Raw genomic sequence first — 23,361 nt, 5'->3', positions numbered from 1 at the left:
CAAAATGAAGGCAGAAATAAAGATGTTCTTTGAAACCAACGAGAACAAAGACACAACATACCAGAATCTCTGGGACACATTCAAAGCGGTGTGTAGAGGGAAATTTATAGCACTAAATGCCCTCAACAGAAAGCAGGAAAGATCTAAAATTGGTACCCTAACATCACAATTAAGAGAACTAGAGAAACAAGAGCAAACAGATTCAAAAGCTAGCAGAAGGCAAGAAATAACTAAGATCAGAGCAGAACTGAAAGAAATAGAGACACAAAAAACCCTTCAAAAATCAATGAATCCAGAAGCTGGTTTTTTGAAAAGATCAACAAAATTTATAGACTGCTAGCAAGACTAATAAAGAAGAAAAGAGAGAAGAATCAAATAGAAACAATAAAAAATGATAAACGGGACATCTCCACTGATCCCAAAGAAATAGAAACCACCATCAGAGAATATTATAAACACCTCTACGCAAATAAACTAGACAATCTAGAAGAAATGGATAAATTCCTCAACACATACACCCTCCCAAGACTAAAATGGAAGAAGTTGTATATCTGAACAGACCAATAACAGGCTCTGAAATTGAGGCAATAATTAATAGCTTACCAATCAAAAAAAGTCCAGGACCAGATGGATTCACAGCTGAATTCTACCAGAGGTACAAGGAGGAGCTGGTACCATTCTTTCTGAAACCATTCCAATCAATAGAAAAAGAGGGAATCCTCCCTAACTCATTTTATGAGGCCAGCATCATCCTGATACCAAAGCCTGGAAGAGACACAACAAAAAAAGAGAATTTTAGACCAATGTCCCTGATGAAGATCAATGCAAAAATCCTCAATAAAATTCTGGCAAACCGAATCCAGCAGCACATCAAAAAGCTTATCCACCATGATCAAGTGGGCTTCATCCCTGGGATGCAAGTCTGGTTTAACATATGGAAATCAATAAACGTAATCCAGCATATAAACAGAACCAAAGACGAAAACCACATGATTATCTCAATGGATGCAGAAAAGGACTTTGACAAAATTCAACAACCCGTCATGCTAAAAACTCTCAATAAATTAGGTATTGATGGGACATATCTCAAAATAATAAAAGCTATCTATGACAAACCCACAGCCAATATCATACTGAATGGGCAAAAACTGGAAGCATTCCCTTTGAAAACTGGCACAAGACAGGGATGCCCCCTCTCCTATTCAACATAGTGTTGGAATTCTGGCCAGGGCAATCGGGCAGGAGAAGGAAATAAAGGGTATTCAATTAGGAAAAGAGGGAGTCAAATTGTCCCTGTTTGCAGATGACATGATTGTATATCTAGAAAACCCCATCATCTCAGCCCAAAATCTCCTTAAGCTGATAGGCAACTTCAGCAAAGTCTCAGGATACAAAATCAATGTGCAAAAATCATAGGCAGTCTTATACACCAATAACAGACAAACAGAGAGCCAAATCATGAGTGAATTCCCATTCACAATTGCTTCAATGAGAATAAAATACCTAGGAATCCAACGTATAAGGGATGTGAAGGACCTCTTCAAGGAGAACTACAAACCACTGCTCAATGAAATAAAAGAGGATACAAACAAATGGAAAAACATTCCATGCTCATGGGTAGGAAGAATCAATATCATGAAAATGGCCATACTGCCCAAGGTAATTTATAGATTCAATGCCATCCCCATCAAGCTACCAATGACTTTCTTCACAGAATTGGAAAAAACTACTTTGAAGTTCATATGGAACTAAAAAAGAGCCCGCATCACCACGTCAATCCTAAGCCAAAAGAACAAAACTGGAGGCATCATGTTACCTGACTTCAAACTATACTACAAGGCTACAGTAACCAAAACAGCATGGTACTGGTACCAAAAAGAGATATAGACCAATGGAACAGAACAGAGCCCTCAGAAATTATGCCGCATATCTACAACTATCTGATCTTTGACAAACCTGACAAAAACAAGAAATGGGGAAAGGATTCCCTATTTAATAAATGGTTCTGGGAAACCTGGCTAGCCATATGTAGAAAGCTGAAACTGGATCCCTTCCTTATACCTTATACAAAAATTAATTCAAGATGGATTAGAGACTTAAATGTTAGACCTAAAACCTTAAAAACCCTAGAAGAAAATCTAGGCAATACCATTCAGGACATAGGCATGGGCAGGGACTTCATGACTAAAACACCAAAAGCAATGGCAATAAAAGCCAAAATTGACAAATGGGATCTAATTAAACTAAAGAGCTTCTGCACAGCAAAAGCAACTACCATCAGTGTGAACAGGTAACCTACAGAATGGGAGAAAATTTTTGCAATCTGCTCATCTGACAAAGGGCTAATATCCAGAATCTACAATGAACTCAAACAAGTTTACAAGAAAAAAACTAACAACCCCATCAAAAAGTGGGCGAAGGATATGAACAGACACTTCTCAAAAGAAGACATTTATGCAGCCAAAAGACACATGAAAAAATGCTCATCATCACTGGCCATAAGAGAAATACAAATCAAAACCACAATGAGATACCATCTCACACCAGTTAGAATGGCAATCATTAAAAAGTCAGGAAACAGCAGGTGCTGGAGAGGATGTGGAGAAATAGGAACACTTTTACACAGTCGGTGGGACTGTAAACTAGTTCAACCATTATGGAAGTCAGTGTGGCGATTCCTCAGGGATCTAGAACTAGAAATACCATTTGACCCAGCCATCCCATTACTGGGTGTATACCCAAAGGATTATAAATCATGCTGCTATAAAGACACATGCACACGTATGTTTATTGCGGCACTATTCACAATAGCAAAGACTTGGAACTAACCCAAATGTCCAACAATGATAGACTGGATTAAGAAAATGTGGCACATATACACCATGGAATACTATGCAGCCATAAAAATGATGAGTTCATGTCCTTTGTAGGGACATGGATGAAATTGGAAACCATTATTCTCAGCAAACTATCACAAGGACAAAAAACCAAACACCGCATGTTCTCACTCATAGGTGGGAATTGAACAATGAGAACACATGGACACAGGAACGGGAACATCACTTGGGCCTGTTGTGGGGTGGGGGGAGTGGGGAGGGATAGCATTAGGAGATATACCTAATGCTAAATGATTAGTTAATGGGGGCAGCACATCAACATGGCACATGTATACATATGTAACAAACCTTCACGTTGTGCACATGTACCCTAAAACTTAAAGTATAATTAAAAAAAAAGAAAAAAGAATCCCTTATTAATAGTAAGTGCTCAATTAGTGTTTGTGATTATTATTTTCAATTATTTTCCCACACTCAATTCCAGTTAACTTAGAATAACTAAGTCTTATTAAAAGCATTTTAAAGACAAAGAGTATTTCCATATTTCTTTTGCTTCCCATGGTATTGTTGATCCATAATAGTCATTTAAAAAGATCTAGTTGATAGACACGTAAATTTAACTTTGTATCAAATATTCACAATTCCATTGTCCATATTGTTACATTATTGTCTACCTAGACTTTTAATTACCCAAACATAAAAAGGTGATGTCATATTGATGTTACATATAAACTTTATGACAAATTAGAAGATAAACATGAATTGATATTTGGTAGATTAAGCATTTTATTTATAACATGTACAATAGTAGTATTATTTCTTTCCACTCCCTGACATTTTGATATAACAATTTAGAAAAAAAATGCCAAAACTACTTTAATTAAGCTAGATAAAAAAGCGAAAAAGGAATTCATGAGAAAGTTTCCCTATTAAAGTGAATTTGCCATTGACAGCAAAGTACTAAAAAGCTCCATTTACTTAAATGTTTATCTTGTTAAATATTACCATCCTTGGAACTGGTGATTAAACAATTCTTCTAGGCGGTAGTTCAATATGGAAAGTAGTATAACTATATCTCATTTTGTCCTGCTAAAAAATACAGCATTATAAAGTTTACACATAGTACTCTGAAATCACAAACCATTAACTGTCTCAGCATGCTATTAAATGTTGCATTCTAATTCAAAATGTGTTTCTAATGATCTCCTAAATGAACTTATCTTAATTAAATTAAATAGTAACTAAGAGCATTTGTTTGGTAAACACAATATGTCAAAGATATTTAATAGAAAGTAACATGTACAGCAATCACTAAATCAAAAAAAAAAACCACAGAGCTGAAGTTTTTGAAGCTATAAAAACTATACATAATTTTTGAAAGCTTAATTTTAAAGGACAAGTTATGACTTTTTGTTTTTTTGTTTTTTCTGAGACTGAGTCTTACTCTGTCACCCATGCTCGAGTGCGGTGGCGCAATCTTCGCTCACTGCAACCTCCACCTCCCAGGTTCAAGTAATTCTTCTGACTTAGCCTCCCTGGTAGCTGGGACTACAGGCGTGTGCCACCATGCCTGTCTAATTTTTGTATTTTTAGTAGAGACGGGATTTCGCCATGTTGGCCAGGATGGTCTTGATCTCTTGACCTCGTGATCCACCTGCCTCGGTCTTCCAAACTGCTGGGATTACAGGCGTGAGCCACCGCGCTCAGCCTAGCGATGACATTTTAAAAGTACCCTCACTATTGGTAAAATGGATAATAATTGATGTTGAACAAAAGTAAAGACAATCTGAGTAGGTTGATAACTCTTATGTGTGATCAATGGTCTTCAGCCAAAGACCACCAGAAACACAATTATAGTTGAACAAGTTAGGGTTATTACTTTTTGCAGTGAGAAAGAAGGGATAATATGGAGAATTATGGAACTTTGAAGGGGGTGTTACTAAAGACTTTGCTTAGGGGATTTGGAGGAGGGTCAAGCAGGAATGCCCTGGACTGGGTTCTGACAGAGGGCAGGGACAATTTTATGGTTGGGTATCTCAAAAAATCTAATCTATAGAAAAGGCAGAGTAAAGTGAGGCTGTGGCTATAACTGTTAAAGAAGCAACCGTCAGCCGTATAGCTAGGAGAGGGAAGTGTTTGCTAACTTGCTTCTACATTGTTCATGTTTTGTGTTTAGACATGATTACAAAGTGGAACTCTTTTTGTTTTACTCCACAATGGTCACAGAGTAGACTTGTCTGATGCTTGTGTTCTGTAAAATTTTTCTGTGCTTAACAGAACACTAAGACTTAGCTGTGAATGTGGGGCCAGTGCATAGAAACACCAAAGCCTGGTTGACAGTACCGGGTCAGCTCCCAGATATCAAGGGCTAATTTTCCTTTCTTAGTATTGACTTATGAAATCAACTAATTGATTTTAATTGAGTAAACATATACATAGTGGCTTTGTTTTTACTGAATTTTATACTATATCTTCACTGCTATTGACACAGATGTGCTACTTAATAAGCAATATAGTTACAGGAAACTCAGTATTACTTTTCCTGTTTATTTTTTATTATAACTAATAATGAGATCTTAAAAAATCAGTTTTTGTAATATTGGATGGGCTTCCACTTTACACTTCGGATCATGTAGGGGGAATGTTATCATTAAAGTTAATAATCCAATAAGATCTAAAAGCACATATGGAGAAAATAAGGGTGAGGCGAGACATGGATTTTTGATTTGCTTCAAAGAATCAAGGTTTAGATAAAGTAAAAATAACAAAAAGGATATAGGGCAGAAATAATTAATGGCTAACATCTCTTAGCTCTACAAATCAATAATATTAACTAAAATTTGAGTGCTAACTATGGATCAAGTTGCTGACATGCAATAACCCATTTAGCTCTTTTAACAACAACATGAAATGAGTTCCAGCATTACCCTGTATTACAGATGAGGAAAAAGACAAGTTGCATAACTTACTGTAGGTCATCCAGGCTAATGTGTAACAGAAACAAATCTGTAATATGAAACCAAGTCTCTGTGACCTCAGAGCCAAGCCTTCAATCTTTATGCTAATGATTTTCCTTCTAAGGAGTTCCCACTAAGATCACCAATCATAGACTTTAAGATAATGAAGCATCAATATGCAGAGAGTATGCTGCCAGTCATTGATGAGGTAATTATTTTAGCCTAGATAGCACAGCACTACACTAGCATAACAAGTGTGAAGGCCATAAATAGTTTTCTGCTATAAAAGCCCAAGAGACTATCTACTGAGTTACCAGTCTGAAAGGACTCATCAAGTTATGTTTAGGCTATGTTAAGGTGATGGACTAAAGACAAATGATGCAACAAAAAATTAGTTTAATAGATCATGGTTAATTAGATCTTTCACAAAAATGTCTAGTACTTTTCATGATCTGCCTCTATTTCAAAGAGCAAAAGTCTAGTTAAAATAAAAGTACGAACCTAGATTTCTCTTCCTGGAGTTAAAATTAAATTTCAACAAGATTCATGTTCTCAGGACTATTATTTTTCATTTGTTCATTACTAGATCACAAGTAAAAATGATTAACAGAAGCAAAGTTGTAAAATGATATAATCCTTCCAGAAATTTGGAATAACTTGGCAAAATTCAAAAGCTTTACAAATCATACTGTGCTTACTTACTACATACTTTGAAAAATCTACCTCTCCTTCAAAAAAAGTAAAATATAAAATACAAACAAAAATTTTATTGATCTAAAGAAGTTCATCATACCAATATTTGTATCATTGAAAACAGACCAAATGTGCAATATTAGAGGAATGGCTAAGTTAGTTATATAGCCAAATAATTTAATATGATGTAGTCATTTATAATTTGTCTTCTTTTCAGCTTTATTGAGATTTAATTGACCAATAATTATGGTATATATGTAAGAGGTACAGCTTGATGTTTTGATATATATGTATTAAATGTGTGTGTGTGTATGTGTGTGTGTGTGCATGTATATATATAATATATATTGCGAAATAATTACCTCAACCAAGTTGAGGTATTAGATATTACCTCTCTGTCTCTCTCTCTATATATATTTATATATATATATGCACACATATTGTGAAATAATTACCTCAATCAAGTTAAACACTTTTATCACCTCATATAGTTATCGTTTTCTCTTTTTTTGGTGAGAACATTTAAGATCTAGGAAATCTTTATATGTAAGTAACAAAAAAGTGTATATACACATGTGTGTATACACACATAACTACAAAATGCGTACAAAGACTAGAGAGTACAGCATTTTAATCATTAATATGTAATTGAAAGTTTATATTATGTAAATTCTCCTGAAAACTCTCCTTTCCTTTTATTTTTAACAAGTATACTAGACATGTCTATAATTTCTTCTCCTAAACATTCATTTCTAAAATCTGCTATAACCACAGGTCCTAAAAGGACAGGCTTTATGACCTTGTCAACCACCTCCTTTTGTCCAACTATGGAAAATTCTCTGGCCCAAAGCCAGATTTACCATGGCAGCCCAGTGGTAAATCTGAGTCTTTCAAGAATTGAGCTGAGACAAAGAAATTTTAATCAATTACTAACAGGAATACATGCTGAGCAGTAGTAACTTAGAGTTGTTACTGGTGGTTCCAATGAATATCATATAAATGAGTAAGAAGACGGTGGGACAGAGAGAAAAACGGGGTTGCTAAGCAGAAGTTAGAAAACTAGAAAAAAGATTTTAGAGTCCACAGGGCTCCTAGGAATCATAGTGGTTTCAGTTCTTGATATCCCAAATCCAGTCCTCATGAGAACCAACATTACTTATTCCGATTCTTTGGAACACTGAGACATCTGTGGCTTTGTAATAAACAACTCTTTTTCAGTTGGCATAGTTTACATAGGTTTTGGTACCTTAAAACAAAAATAATTGGACAGAAAAAAAACATATTACAGCACCTTAATATATACACCCCTTCATATAAAAACAAGGAATTAGGACAACCAGCCAGCAAAGTAGAAGCCTCAATTTCTACTTTGAGTCCTGATGTTAATGTGTTTTCTTTTATATAACTAGTTGAAGTTTCATTTAAAGGTAGAAGAATGAGTCAGAGTGATTTGCATGTTAATCATTATATACTGGAGTAGGGGAACTCAGAAAGATTCCAAACATTAGAAGGATTCAATACACTGAAGCTGGCTCTGTGCTGTAGGTGTCCACATGCAATAACTGGGGAAGAAACATTCCCCTAGGAGTTAAGGATAACCACCAGCTGACAGCAAGTATAGGAATAAAGACATCAGTTCTACAACTGTAAGGAACTAGATTCTGCCGACAACCTGAATAAGCTTGGGGGTGGTTTCTTCCTAGAGTTTCCCCTAACTGCCCAGCCAGCCAATACATTGATTCTGGCCTTGTGAAATCCAGAGCAGAGAAACCAGCTGAGCCATTCTTGACATCTGACTTATAGAATTGTGAAATAATAAATTTGTATTGTTTTAAACTACTAAATTTGTGATAATTTGTTCTAGTAGCAATAGAAAACTAATGTCTTCTTTTTATTTTATTTTATTATTATACTTTAAGTTTTAGGGTACATGTGCACAACGTGCAGGTTAGTTACATATGTATACATGTGCCATGCTGGTGTGCTGCACCCATTAACTCGTCATTTAGCATTAGGTATATCTCCTAAAGCTATCCCTCCCCCCTCCCTCCACCCCACAACACTCCCCAGAGTGTGATGTTCCCCTTCCTGTGTCCATGTGTTCTCATTGTTCAATTCCCACCTATGAGTGAGAATATGCGGTGTTTGGTTTTTTGTTCTTGCGATAGTTTACTGAGAATGATGATTTCCAATTTCATCCATGTCCCTACAAAGGACATGAACTCATCATTTTTATGGCTGCATAGTATTCCATGGTGTATATGTGCCACATTTTCTTAATCCAGTCTATCATTGTTGGATGTTTGGGTTGGTTCCAAGTCTTTGCTATTGTGAATAATGCCGCAATAAACATACGTGTGCATGTGTCTTTATAGCAGCATGATTTATAGTCCTTTGGGTATATACCCAGTAATGGGATGGCTGGGTCAAATGGTATTTCTAGTTCTAGATCCCTGAGGAATCGCCACACTGACTTCCACAATGGTTGAACTAGTGTACAGCCCACCAACAGTGTAAAAGTGTTCCGATTTCTCCACATCCTCTCCAGCACCTGTTGTTTCCTGACTAAAAAAGGAAAGCCAAAAAAAAAAAAGAAAGAAATAAATAACACTGGTAAAGATAACTACATGGATAAATATAAAAACAATGTAATTATATTTTTATTTGCAACTTTTTATACCATCTAATTTTAAAGACTATTGCATGAAGCTGTAATTACAAATCTGTGTTGATGGGTATACTATGTATAAAGATGTAATATTGATGACAATAACAGCATTGAAGAGGGGAAGGAAATGGAGTTATGTCAGAGTAAAATTTGTGTACACTCTTATAATTAAGGTTGGAAGTACAGTGGTAAGATGTTCTTTGTGATCCCTAGTTTAAAGTAACTTTAAAAACTAGTAAAATAAATGACAATAGAATTTTAAAAAAAAGAAAACTAATAAGTCATCTTAGACCATTCATCGCAAGCTGAACTTTCAGTTGACTGCAGCCTTTGAATATAAGGATCCAAACTATGCCTAGCTTAATTGATGATCCACAGAACTATTTGATATTTTCAGCTGCCAATATTCTATGTGGTTTGTTAGGCAGCAATAAATAATTGATACAGACAGGTACTAATAATTTGAGTTTGCAGTATTAAAATTGTAGAGCAAATGACATTGACTTTGGAATTGAGTTAAGGGTGGAGCCTTGAAAAGTAGAGATAAAACTATGGGTGAAAGTTGAAAAATGGTAAGAAAATTGTTATAGGATTCTAGAAGTGGAAATCATGTGCCTACTTGATATATCTTGGTGAAAATATGTATAGTGAGAAGAGTACAATCAGATCCCGGGAAAACATTTTAAGGTGTGCATACAGAAAGAATCTATGAGTAAAGGATATTGACAGATAATGTTTGAGGAAGTAGATACGTAACCAGGAAAGAGTGATTTAAGCAAATCAAGTAGGGGCCAGAAATTTGTTTGTGAGAAATTTGACAATATGTACTCTAGGCTTTAAAAATATGTGTAACTTTACAGTGGAATTCTACCAGATCTATAAAGAAAAGTGGTTCTACTCCTACTGAAACTATTTCAAAAAATTGAAGAGAAAGGGCTTCTCCCTAACTTGTTCTATGAGGCCAGCGTCATTGTAATACCAAAACCTGGCACAGACACAACAAAAAGTAAAACTTCAGGCTAATACCCTTGATGAACACAACTGCAAAAATCCTCAACAAAATACTAGCAAGCCAAATCCAGCAGCAAATCAAAAAGCTAATCCACCATGATCAAATAGGTTTTATCTCTGGGATGCAAGGTTAGTTCAACATAAGTAAATCAATAAATGTGATTCATCACATAGAACTAAAAAAAAACCCCACATAATCATCTCATGAGATGTAGAAAAGGCTTTCAATAAAATTCAACATCCCTTCATGTTAAAAACCCTCAACAAACTAAGCACTGAAGGAACATACCTCAAAGTAATAAGAGTCATCTCTGACAAACCCACAACCATACTGAATGGGTAAAAGCTAGAAGCATTCCCCTTGAGACCTGGAACAAGGCAAGGATGTCTACCCCCACCACTCCTATTCAACCTAATTCTGGAAGTCCTAGCCAGACAATCAGCCAAAAGAAAAAAAAATACGAGGAATCCAAACAGGAGGAGAATAAGTCAAACTGTCTCTGCAGATCATACGATTCTATGAGAATTTGGTAAGATTCTATATTATAGTCTCTGTCCAAAAGCTCCTAGATATGATAAACAACTTCAACAAAGTTTGAAGATATAAAATTAATGTACAAAAGTCAGTAACATTCCTACACACCAACAACATCCAAACTGAAAGCCAAATCAAGAACACGATCCCCTCACAATAGCCACAAAAAGAATAAAATACCTAATAACACAGCCAACCAGGGAGGTGAAAGATATCTACAAGGATAATTACAAACCAATGCTCAAATAAATCAGAAATAACCCAAACGAAAAAACATTACATGCTCATAGATATGAAGAATCAATATTGCTTAAATGGCCATATTTCACAAAGCAATCTACAGAATCAATGCTATTCCTATCAAACTACCAATGACATTCTTCACAGAATTAGAAAAAAAGTATTTAAAAATGTACATGAAACCAAAAAAGAGCCTAAATAGTCAAGGCAATCATAAGCAAAAAGAACAAAGCTGGAGGCATCATGTCACCCAGCTTTGAACTACACTACAAGGCTACAGTAACCAAAACACCATGGGACTGGTACAAAATCAGACCCATAGACCAATGGAACAGAATAGAGAGCCCACAAATAATGTCACGCACCTACAACCACCTGATCTTCAACAAAGTTGACAAAAACAAGAAATTAGAAAAGGACCCCCTATTCAATAAATGATGCTAGGATAACTGGCTAGCCATATGCAGAAGGTTGAAACTGGACCCGTTTATTACACCATGCACACAAAAAAAAAAAAAACCCTCCAAATGGATTAAAGACTTAAATGTAAAACCTAAAACTAGGCTGGGCATGATGACTCATGCCTGCAATCCCAGCATTTTGGGAGGCCAAGGCAGGCGGATCACCTGAGGTCAGGAATTCAAGACCAGCCTGGCCAACAAGGAGAAACCTCATCTCTACTAAAAATATAAAAAAAATTAGCCGGGCATGGTGGTGGACACCTGTAATCCCAGGTACTCAGGAGGCTGAGGCAGGAGAATCGCTTGAACCCGGGAGGTAGATGTTGCAGTGAGCCGAGATCGCACCATTGCACTCCAACCTGGGCAACAAGAGCAAAACTTCGTCTTAAAAAAAAAAAAATTCTAAAACTGAAAAAAACCCTGGAAGGTAATCTAGGAAATACCATTCCGGACACAGGCCCTAGCAAGGATTTCATGATAAAGATGCCAAAAGCAATTTCAACAAAAACAAAAATTGACAAATGGGACTTAATTAATCTAGAGAGCTTCTGCACAGTAAAAGAAACTATCAACAGAGTAAACAGTCTACTCTGTGAGAATGAGAGGGAATATTTGCAAACTATGCATGTGACAAAGGTCTAATATCCAGAATCTTTAAGGAACTTAAACAAATTAACAGGCAAAAAGCAAACAACCTCATTAAAAAGTGAGCAATGACATGAACAGACACTTTTCAAAAAAAGACATATGCCTGGCCAACAAGCATATGAAAAAATGCTCAACATCATGAATCATTAGAAAAATGGAAATCAAAACCACAATGAAGTATCATTTTACACCAGTAAGAATGACTATTACTAAAAAGTCAAAAAATAACAGATGCTGCCATGGTTGTGGAGAAAAGGGAACTCTTTTTTTTTTTATAGTTTAAATTTCTGAAAACTTTATTTTCGAAAATAAGCAAGCATGAGAATGTAACAAAGAACACTATGTTGTTCCATTAAATCTGCAGGACACAAATTCATCTACTGTTGATATTTTATGGCATTTACTCTTATACACTGCTGTTAGGAATGTAAATTAATTCAGCCGTTCTGGAAAGCCTGTGGTGATTTCTCGAAGAACTCAAAACAGAATTACCATTCAACCCAGCAATCCCATTACTGAGTACATACCCAAAGGGATATAATCAACCTGTCATAAAGACACATGCATGCATATGTCCATCACAGCACTATTCATAATAGCAAAGACATGGAATTAACCTAAATGTCCATCAGTGCTAGACTGGATAAAGAAAATGTGGTACATATACTCCATGGAATATTATGCAGACATAAAAAGGAATGAGATCATTTCCTTTGCAGCAACATGGATGAACTTGGAGGCCATTATCCTAAGTTAACTAATTCAAGAATAGAAAATGAGATATCATATGTTCCCATTTATAGGTGGGAGCTAAACATTGAGCACAAAGAAGGGAAGAACAGACATTGGGGCCTACTTGAGAGTGGAGGGTAGGAGGAGGGAGAGGATCAAAAAACTACCTTTGAGGTACTATTCTTATTACCTGTGTGATAAAACAATCCATATACCAAACCCCTGTGACACACAATTTACCTATATAACAAACCTGCACATGTACCCATGAACCTAAAATAAACGTTAAAAAATAACTATGATAAAAAGCAAATGAAAATATGAGTAACTTTTGACTTAGAATTATACTTTTGGCAAATTATCCTCAGGAAAACCATAGCATTTTTAAAAATAGCCAAATAAAATTTCAAAAACAAACTAAAAATCCAATAATAGAGCTACTGGTTAAATACCTAACAGGAGAGCCATTCTGTGAAACTACCACATATTTATGATGGAATTTAGAATATGCTACCTCATATAGCACCTTGGTATTTGAGGGAACAGCAGAAGCAAGAGAGTCACTTGCACCCCTTCCCCCAATCTGCTCCTCTGCAACAGACTGCAAAACCTACCTGATCTTCCTCCAAAGTGAGTAATAAGGCCCTCATTCCAAAAGGATCCTCCCTGTACTTGGAGGAAAGAAATGTTCTTAATGTCTGAAGGCACAGAGATGCCAAGAAGAATCTGAACAAACATGTCCTGCTGTTTCCCCCAGTTTTTTACTAGATTATACCCTTTTGTCCTCCAATCATAGTTCCCCATGACTGACCATAAAATACACAGATTTTTCTTGTCTATTTGGGTCTTCATTCCAAAAGGCATGAATGTGATTTTAATGTCATGTAAAACTTACATTAAATAAATGTATATGCTTTTCTCTTGTTAATATGCCTAAAGGTCTCAACCATGTACCTGGCAATGGGTGAAGAAAAAAGATATTACTTTTCCAAATATGTGTGTGTGTGTGTGTGTGTGTATTGTGTGTGTGTGAATGTGTACCAGAAAAAAATTGAAAATATATACAGTAAAATGGTAATGGTAATCATCTGAATAGTAGGATGATTGTTGATTTTTACATTCTTCTTTATGTAAGTATTTTTCAAATTTTTCTGTTACAAATATATGTAAGCCATGAAGACATCTTCCTCCAAAAAGAGTGCTCAGAAATAACAAATAATATGGGGAATAAATAAAAAGAAAAAAGGAGTGTTCACTTTATTCACAACTTTAAAAAAATCATTTCATTTTGAATTTGAGAGAATTACAGAGTTGACTAATGAGAGTACCCATTTCACAGGGAATGTCATAAAGACTTAAAAAAAATGGGCAGAAAGTTTGATAGTGCCTGATACATAGTAACAGAGTAGGCACCCAATCAATGAGCACCAGTTGAACATTTTAGGCGAGGATGACAATATCCACATTCTAGTGGGCAGGCTTTGGATTCCAGTTGCCGTCAGCATGTGCTTCAGCCTCTCTCAGTCTCAGTTTCCACATCTATAAATTAGGAATAGGAAATATCTAAATGTATTTTGTCAGACACTTAAGAATTAAATTTTATAATGTATACAAAGACCAATCCCTAAGGCTTGGCTTAGAAATATTTCTGGATGACTAAATAAAGTCTTGGAGAGAGCAAACCTGTACAGCCCTGACAAAAAGGGTGGTTGGGAGGTGAAGACATGAGTGTAGCTGGGGTACACAGAACTAAGGGAGATATTTTCAATACGGGAGAAATTGAATACATGCATTTATTTTTTGAAGAGAAGGAGACAGCAAAGAGCGAGAAAATGAAGCCAAGAAAAAATAATAGTAATCTGTGAAACAATATCCTTGATGAAATGGGAGTGGATGGAATTTAAAGCATAAGAAAGGTATTTACCTAAGTCATCTTTCCCTGTGAGACAGGCGGTAAGGATGGGTATCAATATGGAAGACCCAAATATTTGGGAAAAGATTTTCATGGAGTATCTCATCTTGAGTAAGCTTCCACCTAAAACTCGAAGAATATTCATTTTTGACCCACACATTTATAAGTATCTGCTATCATTATTATTGTCATTTCCTGTTATCCATGGTATATTAGAAAAGCATCCACACCCTTTTAGAAAGCATCTTTCTAAAAGGAAACTTAGAAATACTTCATTAAGTAAAAAAAAAAAAAAAAAAAAGGAAAGAAAGAAAGAAGGTCTTTACTTGAGTAGTGCCTTATCCAAATACCTTACCCCAAAGTTATTTATACGTTCCAGCTACCTTCACAAAATTAAGCCTCAGTAATTTGAACTCCCACTTCATATAAATACTGGTTAACACAAGGTATGTGCTTGTTCCCTGAATACTTTGAATTAACATTTTGAACACGAATTTTTTTAACTTCCTTAAAAGAAACATTTTAAAGGTGTTTTTGGCAGGTGCTTTGGCTAGCTTCACTGAATCTATTCATTAATACAAGACAGAATTTTCCACTGGTTGCAGACAAAACTGAAGGTAAAACTTACTGGGTAAACATTCCTGTTTACTTGTTATGGTAAATTATTTTATTTATGGTTCAACTAGTTCACTATACACAATAGCTTTGTGTGATAAATTAATAAATAACACATAAGAGCCAGGATAGATGGCAGGTACTAAGTTAATGACAATATAACACTGTGAATTCTTAAAGTGAATTATAATCTAAGTATCTAGTAGCAATTATCATTTTCATCACAATCATCACTTTATTTTTAGGTAGAATATAAGTTTCTTCTAGAAAATGCATATGAACATATTTCATATTTAGTAACTTTGGTATGCCCCCTATATATCAAGGTTCTCCAGAGAAGCAGAACCAATAAGATATGTATATGTTTGTGTGTGTGAGAGAGAGTGTGTGCGTGGTGTGTGTGTGTTGTAGATCAACATTCTGTTCAGGCCTTCAACTGATTGAATAAGGCCCATGTACATTACAAAGGGCAATCTGCTTTACTCAAAATCCACAGATTTAAACGTTGCTATTATGCAGAAACACTATCACAAAAGCATCTGGAATAAGGTTTGATCATATATTTAGGCTATGTGGCCCAGCCTCTACAACCCTCCTTAAATGTAACCAATTTTAGTGCAACTTCAAAATTTGAAGTAGAATTATATCCACATATGAGAAAGAGCTGAGTGAAATAAGTCACTACCAGAAAAAAACAAGCAAAAACAATGGTCAAGTACCCATCCCTGTTTCAATCACTTCTGCTATGCCGAACAGATAAATCATGTGCAAGCCATGCTGCCCTGTCTGCCATTGATCTCAGCTTCAATCTCCAATGCCCACTCCTACTAGGAAAAGACACACAATATTAGTTCACCATCAGCCCTCAAAAATGCAGCAGATAGTATTCTATCATACATTTCTTCCGTCTTCTCCCCTCCCCTATTCTCTCCTTTCCTCTCCTGCTCTCCCTTCTTCTCATTTGTGGTCTCCAAACTCACTTTGCCTATGCCTGAGAGTGAAAAACCTTTGAATTGCTTGCCACCACTGGCTTTGGTGACAAATATTTGACATATAATGCCTTACACAGTTGGGAGTAGGGTAAAGACAACTAGCCTAGTCTGGCAAGGCAATAATAGTACCAAATTCATGACAATTCCTAGAGAGCAGAATTCAGACAGTAAAATTTATATTTTTTACTCAATGAACAAGTGCATTAACACACATATATTAATTTTATAATTTCTAAAAATATTTAATTAAAAAATTAGGCCACCTAATTAGAGTAATTCAAATGAACAGGATATATACCTTGCATTTTTATTACATACATTTTATATAGAGTATTAGCAATGGCTTAAACAAGGCAGACATTTATTCTCACATGAGTTAAAGGCCCAAGCTAATATGGTAGCTGTGCTGTACAAAGTAATCAGAGTCAGCCTTCTTTTACCTAGTGTTTTGCTCATCTCGATTCTTAAATGGCTTACCACGACCTATCCAAATTCTAGCTAATAGTAAAAGGGTAAAAGAGGAAGAAGCAGCATTTTCCTTTCCTTTAAGGTATTACATACAAGTGGCAGAGATTATGTCTTCTGACATCCTGTTGTCCAGTACACAAATTCATTTAGCTTGAAGGGAAACTAGGAACCCTCTTCTTTAGTCCAGATGGCCTTGTGAGGAACTATGTGAAAAATGGAGAAAAGAGAAGACAGGACATACATATGCAGCAGTATTGACCACATATCTAAACTTTAGTTTAATAATTATGTAGATATATACATGTATGTATGTGTATGTGTGGATGTATACGTATGTAAATATTTAGAGGAAGAAGTAGGTAATGTTATCAGTTAAAATTAATTAAAATTATGGCCATCCATCTGTTAATATGGTGATGGTGATTTAATTTAACGCTGTGAATAAAGCATTCTGGAATCATTTTGATTATGACAATTTGCAAGCACTAGAAAATTTCTCTTTGGATACAAAATAAACTGCGATTTATTCATTAGTTACATGAATAAAAAATCTCTTCATAGATAAGTATCAGTTCTTGCCACAATCGTTCTTGTAACAAACCACCCTGCAACTGAGAGGCAAAAAATAACTACCATTGATTCTCCCTCATAAATGTGTGTGCTGACTAGAGGCTGGCTGATTTAGGCTGAGCTTGGCTCCAAATTACAGGTTAGATCCAAGTTCTCTTGGTTTGTTTTTCTTGGACCAGTGGGACTAATGGGCTACCCAGGACATGTTTTGCACATGAAAATAATAAGCCCGAGGGTAGGCTCAACTGCTACATTATTTTCAGGCTTTTACTTGTGTCATGTTTGCTAATAGTCCATAGGCCATTGCAAGGCATACGTCCAAGTCCAAAATTAAGAGCTGAAATACCTCCTCTACCTTGACACATGACAAAGGTGTAGACATATGTTACTATTATAAGGAAGTAAAAACTGGGACAAGTCAGTCAATTGACTATAAGATCTTATTGAATCATTTCAATGTGAATGTAATTTCACTTTGCATATTAGACTTAGTACTGTAAATTAAGTAATTTATTTGATACTTATTTGGCTACTATGGTATCAAGGCACAGATATCTTTTCCAAAATTTTTGAGATATCTCCAGCTCTATAGAAGTCAGTCTGGTGAAAGATTATGACAAAGTAAAAAGCAATCTTAGTACATTGTGGTAAACTCAGTGATAAAGCTATGGAGATAACAATTACAAAGATATGAGAAGAGGCATCTATTCCAGCCTAGAAAAAAAGAAAGAAAATCCAGAAGGTTTTCTGAAAGATATGTTTTTAAAATGTCTATAATTTTTGCTGGGATGGGTCGGCTCCACACGTTTCTCATTCTTCTTCTGGAGCCAATAGCTGGCCAGGATTATTATTCTCATGGTGATGGCAAAGAGCTGGAGGGTAAGGCTGAATTCACAAAAATACATTGTGTCTTATCTTCTAAAATCTTACTAGCTAAAGCAAGTCACATGATTGAACTCAACATCAAAGGGTAATGAAGGAAGAGTATTTTTGTGTGTGTATGGGTGGAATTAAAAGATTACATGGCAAATGATTTCAGAGAGGGGTTAAAGCAAATAATTCAATCTACCATACAAGTGAAAAAATCACCAAAAACCTAATTTTCTATAAATATTGCTCTATTTATTTACATTTCCAGTATATATGCATATGTATATACATATATGTATATGTGTGTGTCATGTATACACAGGTTGAACAACCCTAATTCAAAAATTCAAAATCCCAAATGGTCCACAAATCAAAACTTTTGAGCGCCGACATGAGGCCACAAGTAAAAAACTTCACACTTGACCTCATGTGACATGTTACAGTCAAAACACAGGAACACTATACAAAGTTTATTCAGCATCCCCAAGGGAGCAAATACCCTCCCAACTCCCTTCAGCCATGATATATCTTTTCTGTGCATGCCCAGGTTTCCTCATGCATGCATGCCCACAAAGAGTAATAAAATGGGAGGTGCCAACAGCAGGTTCCCATGATGCTCCACGTGGGGCCAAGACTTACAAGCATTATTCACTGTGATTTTTTTATATTTTTTAATTCTCTTCTAAGTGAAAATACTATTAAAATGTCAAAAAGACCTGTGGATACCCACATTGGTGGCAGTGACTAAAAAAAGAGGAAGCATTTATGTTTCTCTATAGCACAGAAAGTCAAGCTGTTAGAGAAATCAGACAGCGCTGTAAGTGTGAATTATCTTACAGAAGAGTATGGTATTGGAAGGACAACCATATATGACCTGAAGAGATAAAACAATGAATGTTTGAAGTTATGTGCTGAAAGTAGTGAACAGCAGCTAATAAAAAATAGAAAAGCACTGCATAAAGCTAAAAAATGAAGATTTCAGTTGTGTATTGAAACAGTGCATCTGTCAGCGTCACAGTGAACACAGGCCACTTAATGGTATGCTGATCAAGAAACAAGCAAAAATTTGTTACGATTACCTGAAAATTAACTGTGAATATTCAACAGGCTGGTTGAATAAATTTAAGAAAAGACATGACATTAAATTTTGAAAGATTTCTAGATATAAAGTATCTGTTGATCACAAAACAGCAAAGAAATTCAATTCATTGACAAGTTTGCCAAGGTCACTGCTGATGAAAATCTAATGCCAGAACATGTCCAAAATGCTCATGAAACATCCCTGTTTTAACATTATTACCCCAGAAAGATAGCGGCTACAAATGATGAGATGGCCCCTACAAAAATTAAGGATGCCAAAGACAGAATTACTGCTAGGATGTGCTAATGCAGCAGATATGCATACATGTAGACTTGCTGTGATAGGCAAAAGCTTTTGTCCTCACTGTTTTCAAGGAGTGAATTTCTTACCAGTCCATTATTATGCTAACAAAAATGCATAGATAACAGAAATATCTTTTCTGATTGGTTTCACAAACATTTTGTAATAGTGGCTCATGCTCACCGTAGGGATGCTGGATTAAATGGCAACTGCAAGATTTTGCTATTCCTTGACAATTGTTCTGCTCATCCTGCAGCTAAAATTTTCATCAGAAATAATGTTCATGTCATGTATTTTCTTTCAAACGTGACTTCATTAATTCAGCCATGACACCAGGGTCTACGTAGATCAATGAACAGTAAATGCAAAAGCACTTTCGTGAACAGCATGCTAGCAGCGGTGAACAGAGGGCTGGAAAAGTTTTTGATAGGCTTTAGCATGAAGGATGTCTTATATTCTGTTGCCAATGCTTGGAAAATAGTAACTAAAGACATAGTTGTGCATGCCTGGCACAACCTCTGGCCTGTGACTATGTTCAATGATGACCATGAACTAGGTGGTGACTTTGAAGTATTTCCATGTCAATTGAAAAAGAAAATCTAACTTCCTTACATACACACAAAAAAATAGCATCAGAGTCTGACAGTAAGCTGGAAGAAGTGGATATTGAAGATATTTTGAACACTGATAATGCAGCTCTAATTGTTTATTGATTGACTGATGGTGAAGTAGCCAAAACGATTCTGAATCAAGGTGATCATGATAATAGTAACAATGAAGATAAGGTTGTTAACTCTACAGAAAAAGTGCCTACAGACATCATGATGAAAATGTATATGGGCTTGCTGAAGGACTAGAGAAGCATACAATCATAACAGAACAAGACATGATGTAAGTTTATAAAATAAAAAACGGATTTCTAAAGCAAAAAACATTGTTAATGAGGCAGATGTGTCTGAAGAAAAAGCCCTAATCCAAAAGACTCACTTCTTGGTCTCTCATCTGCTTCTAATACTTCTTCTCAACTTAAAAAAATACCATGTACAGTAACCTATTAATCAAAATGCAGAATTGTAGGTAGAGACTGAAAGCCTGCAGTTGTTTGTTCTTGCTGTTGTTTAATAGCTGATACAGGTATTCTGCTGATGCTACTGTGCTCCTTAGTTACCCTGAATACATTACTTTTTTTCTTACTGTATTAATGGTATGCCTTTATTTTTTACTATTAAGTATCTATGTGCAAGTAAGTGTAAGAAAATAATTGTTTATTGGTAGCATATAAATTCAGAGTCAAGGATGATGGTGATGGCAACCAACCACAGATTGTCCACATGGGTGACTGAGACAGTGACACCTTTGTTTTCTGATGGCTCAGTGTATACAGACTTTGTTTTAAGCACAAAACTATTAAAAATATTGTATAAAATTGCTCTCAGGTATATGTATAAAGTGTATATGAAACATAAATAAATGTTATACTTAAACTTTGGTCCCATCCCCAAGAGGCTTCATTATGCATATAGAAATATTCCCAAATCAGAAAATATCTAAAATCTGAAACACTTCTGGCCTCGAACGTTTCAGATAAGAGATACTCAACTTGTATGCATGCTTGTGTATATTCATATGTATACGTAAATGTGATATATATATGTGTGTATATATAATGTGTGTATACATATGTGTGTATATGTGTGTGTATGTATATATAAATCTTATATATATATGTGTGTGTGTACGTATATATAAATCTTATATACTCCAAACCAGTGAGGTAGATATATGATGTATCTATAACAGTGTAAGAACGCAAGAGAAAAGAAATTAAGATAGCTCACTTTTATATTATTTACATTTTGCAGATGAGGTTTAGAGGAATAAAGTAAACTCTTAGGATCACAAACTAATAATAAGAGTTTTTTCTTACCCATTTATACTATCTGTAGCTTCATGTATTAACCATACACAATTATCTGTTTTTCTTTAATTATCAAATATTTTAAACAATAATCCTGATTTTTATACTAAATTATAACGCTAAATTCTTATACTAGATTATAATTGTTTTACTCATTTATTCAGTAGATATTAATTGAGCAGGTACAATGTGCAAGACCTTTTTTAAGGATGAGGACAAAGACATATATAAGGAAGACATGTTCCAATGCCTTCATGAATCTTCCAGCCTCATATGTTTAACAAACATTGACTGACTGAATGGCTTACTAATGAAAATGGGCCTGCCCATCATTCTCCTTCAAATTTCTATTTCTAGTGTTTGCTTGAAATCCACAAAACAGAGGTTTTTAGAATTGTTCATAAACTAAAGATATGAATTTAAATAAAGAACTAATGAAGTCACCTCTAAATAAATCAATCAGTAAGGATTCTTTTGATTGCAAGTGATAGGAAACTCAACAAAGTTGGAAGACAGAAAAAAAAAAAAAAAAAAGACACTGGCTATCATATGGGTAGAGTTATTCCCAGGACAGAAAGTAAACTTGACCAGAATAAATTTCCAGGCTCTACTCCCTTCAGAGACCCTGATCTTAGGCCATCTTCTCTCCTTTAGCAAAATGTCCTGCTACTTTCAAGATACTGGTCATTTCAAGTCCAGTGTTGAAGAGAGGATCTGTTTTGGCATTTTCACCACAGAAGCCCTGAAGTGTACTTTGATTGGATCAGCAGTCCTGCTCACTACCAGATCATAATTACTTCAAGCCAATATGAGTTTAGCCTTGAAATAGGGTGAGGTAACCCAGTTCAAACTTTGTGTTTGAGAAATGGTAAGATAGGGAGAAGTTCTACATATATGGGATAAGCTTTATTGCATTACTTTTTTTTTTTACATTTATTTGCACTGCTCAGAGACTTTTACCAATTATTTCTTTTTCTTGCTAGGTTGTATTTTATATAGGATAAGCTGCTAGTTTGTTTAATTTTAGGTAACTGTGGTGTTACTGAATAACTGTACTGACCAAAATCTTTTATTTAGCAAATATTGACTAGATGCTAGCCTTCTATTGGTTAAGTATGCCATAAACATTACCAAGAATAGTGTAAGATACTGTTTTTGTTCTTAAGAAATAGCTATTCTCTGACTTAATTAAATACAATAAATAATCTAGCTAAGATTATCTAAAACTTGCTATCCAAAAGTAGTTAAAACTTTTTAAATCTTGACAGAAGCAGAAGAAAGCTTTAAGTTTGTGGGGTGTTTTTTCATTATTTTCTGAATGTAGAAATAATTTAATGAGCCTTCGGTTAAAAAAAGTAAAGCAAAGATCCTAATTTGGGATTTAAAAATGTAAAAAGATGAAGAGTTACCTATTTTGTATAATGTTGTGAATAATTTCTTTACCGTGAGAGAAGTTGCATTAATGTTGCTTGCTTCTTTTATAAGAATAGATCTTAGCTAAATTTAGATTAAGACAATGTCTCTGAAAAGTATTCATTTTGCAGAGATAGGATATCTGTCTCCTTTGTCTGCCTATCCTTATTCAAAGAGTTACACACAGGAATAAATCAAAACAAGATACTAGATAAAGGTGAGAAGGTAAAATTTGAGCTTAAGCAAATGGAGAGATTCTTTAGGAGCAGGACTGAGGTTGCTGGAACCCAACCTGGATTATTCAGCTGTAATTCCCTCACAGGGTATTCTTCTATATTTGGGAAATTTACCAGTGTAGAACAATACTGTGTCCTAGTGGGTATACCCTGTTGGATATTCCCTGATGGTGCTTTCTAGAACAAGACCTATTCATATTAATA

At 35.1% G+C, this 23,361-nt stretch overlaps 1 non-coding gene across 2 annotated transcripts in view; it reads right to left on the bottom strand.

The window, feature by feature from the left end:
- Positions 1–23,361, bottom strand: part of LOC103784425 (uncharacterized) — a 294,503-nt gene that overhangs the window by 253,980 nt on the left and 17,162 nt on the right. The window contains exon 2 of one of the 2 annotated variants that reach the window (XR_008626072.2): positions 16,863–16,972. The exons of the other annotated variant lie outside the window; for it this stretch is intronic. This is a non-coding gene — a transcript (uncharacterized LOC103784425). The remainder of the gene's footprint in view (positions 1–16,862; positions 16,973–23,361) is intronic. 2 annotated transcript variants of the gene reach the window in all.

The sequence above is a fragment of the Pan paniscus genome, chromosome 1 (assembly GCF_029289425.2).
Source record: "Pan paniscus chromosome 1, NHGRI_mPanPan1-v2.0_pri, whole genome shotgun sequence".
In the NCBI taxonomy this organism is placed as follows: domain Eukaryota; kingdom Metazoa; phylum Chordata; class Mammalia; order Primates; family Hominidae; genus Pan; species Pan paniscus.
Note: the sequence above shows the minus strand (reverse complement) of the source record. Positions and strands in the feature narration are given on the sequence as shown.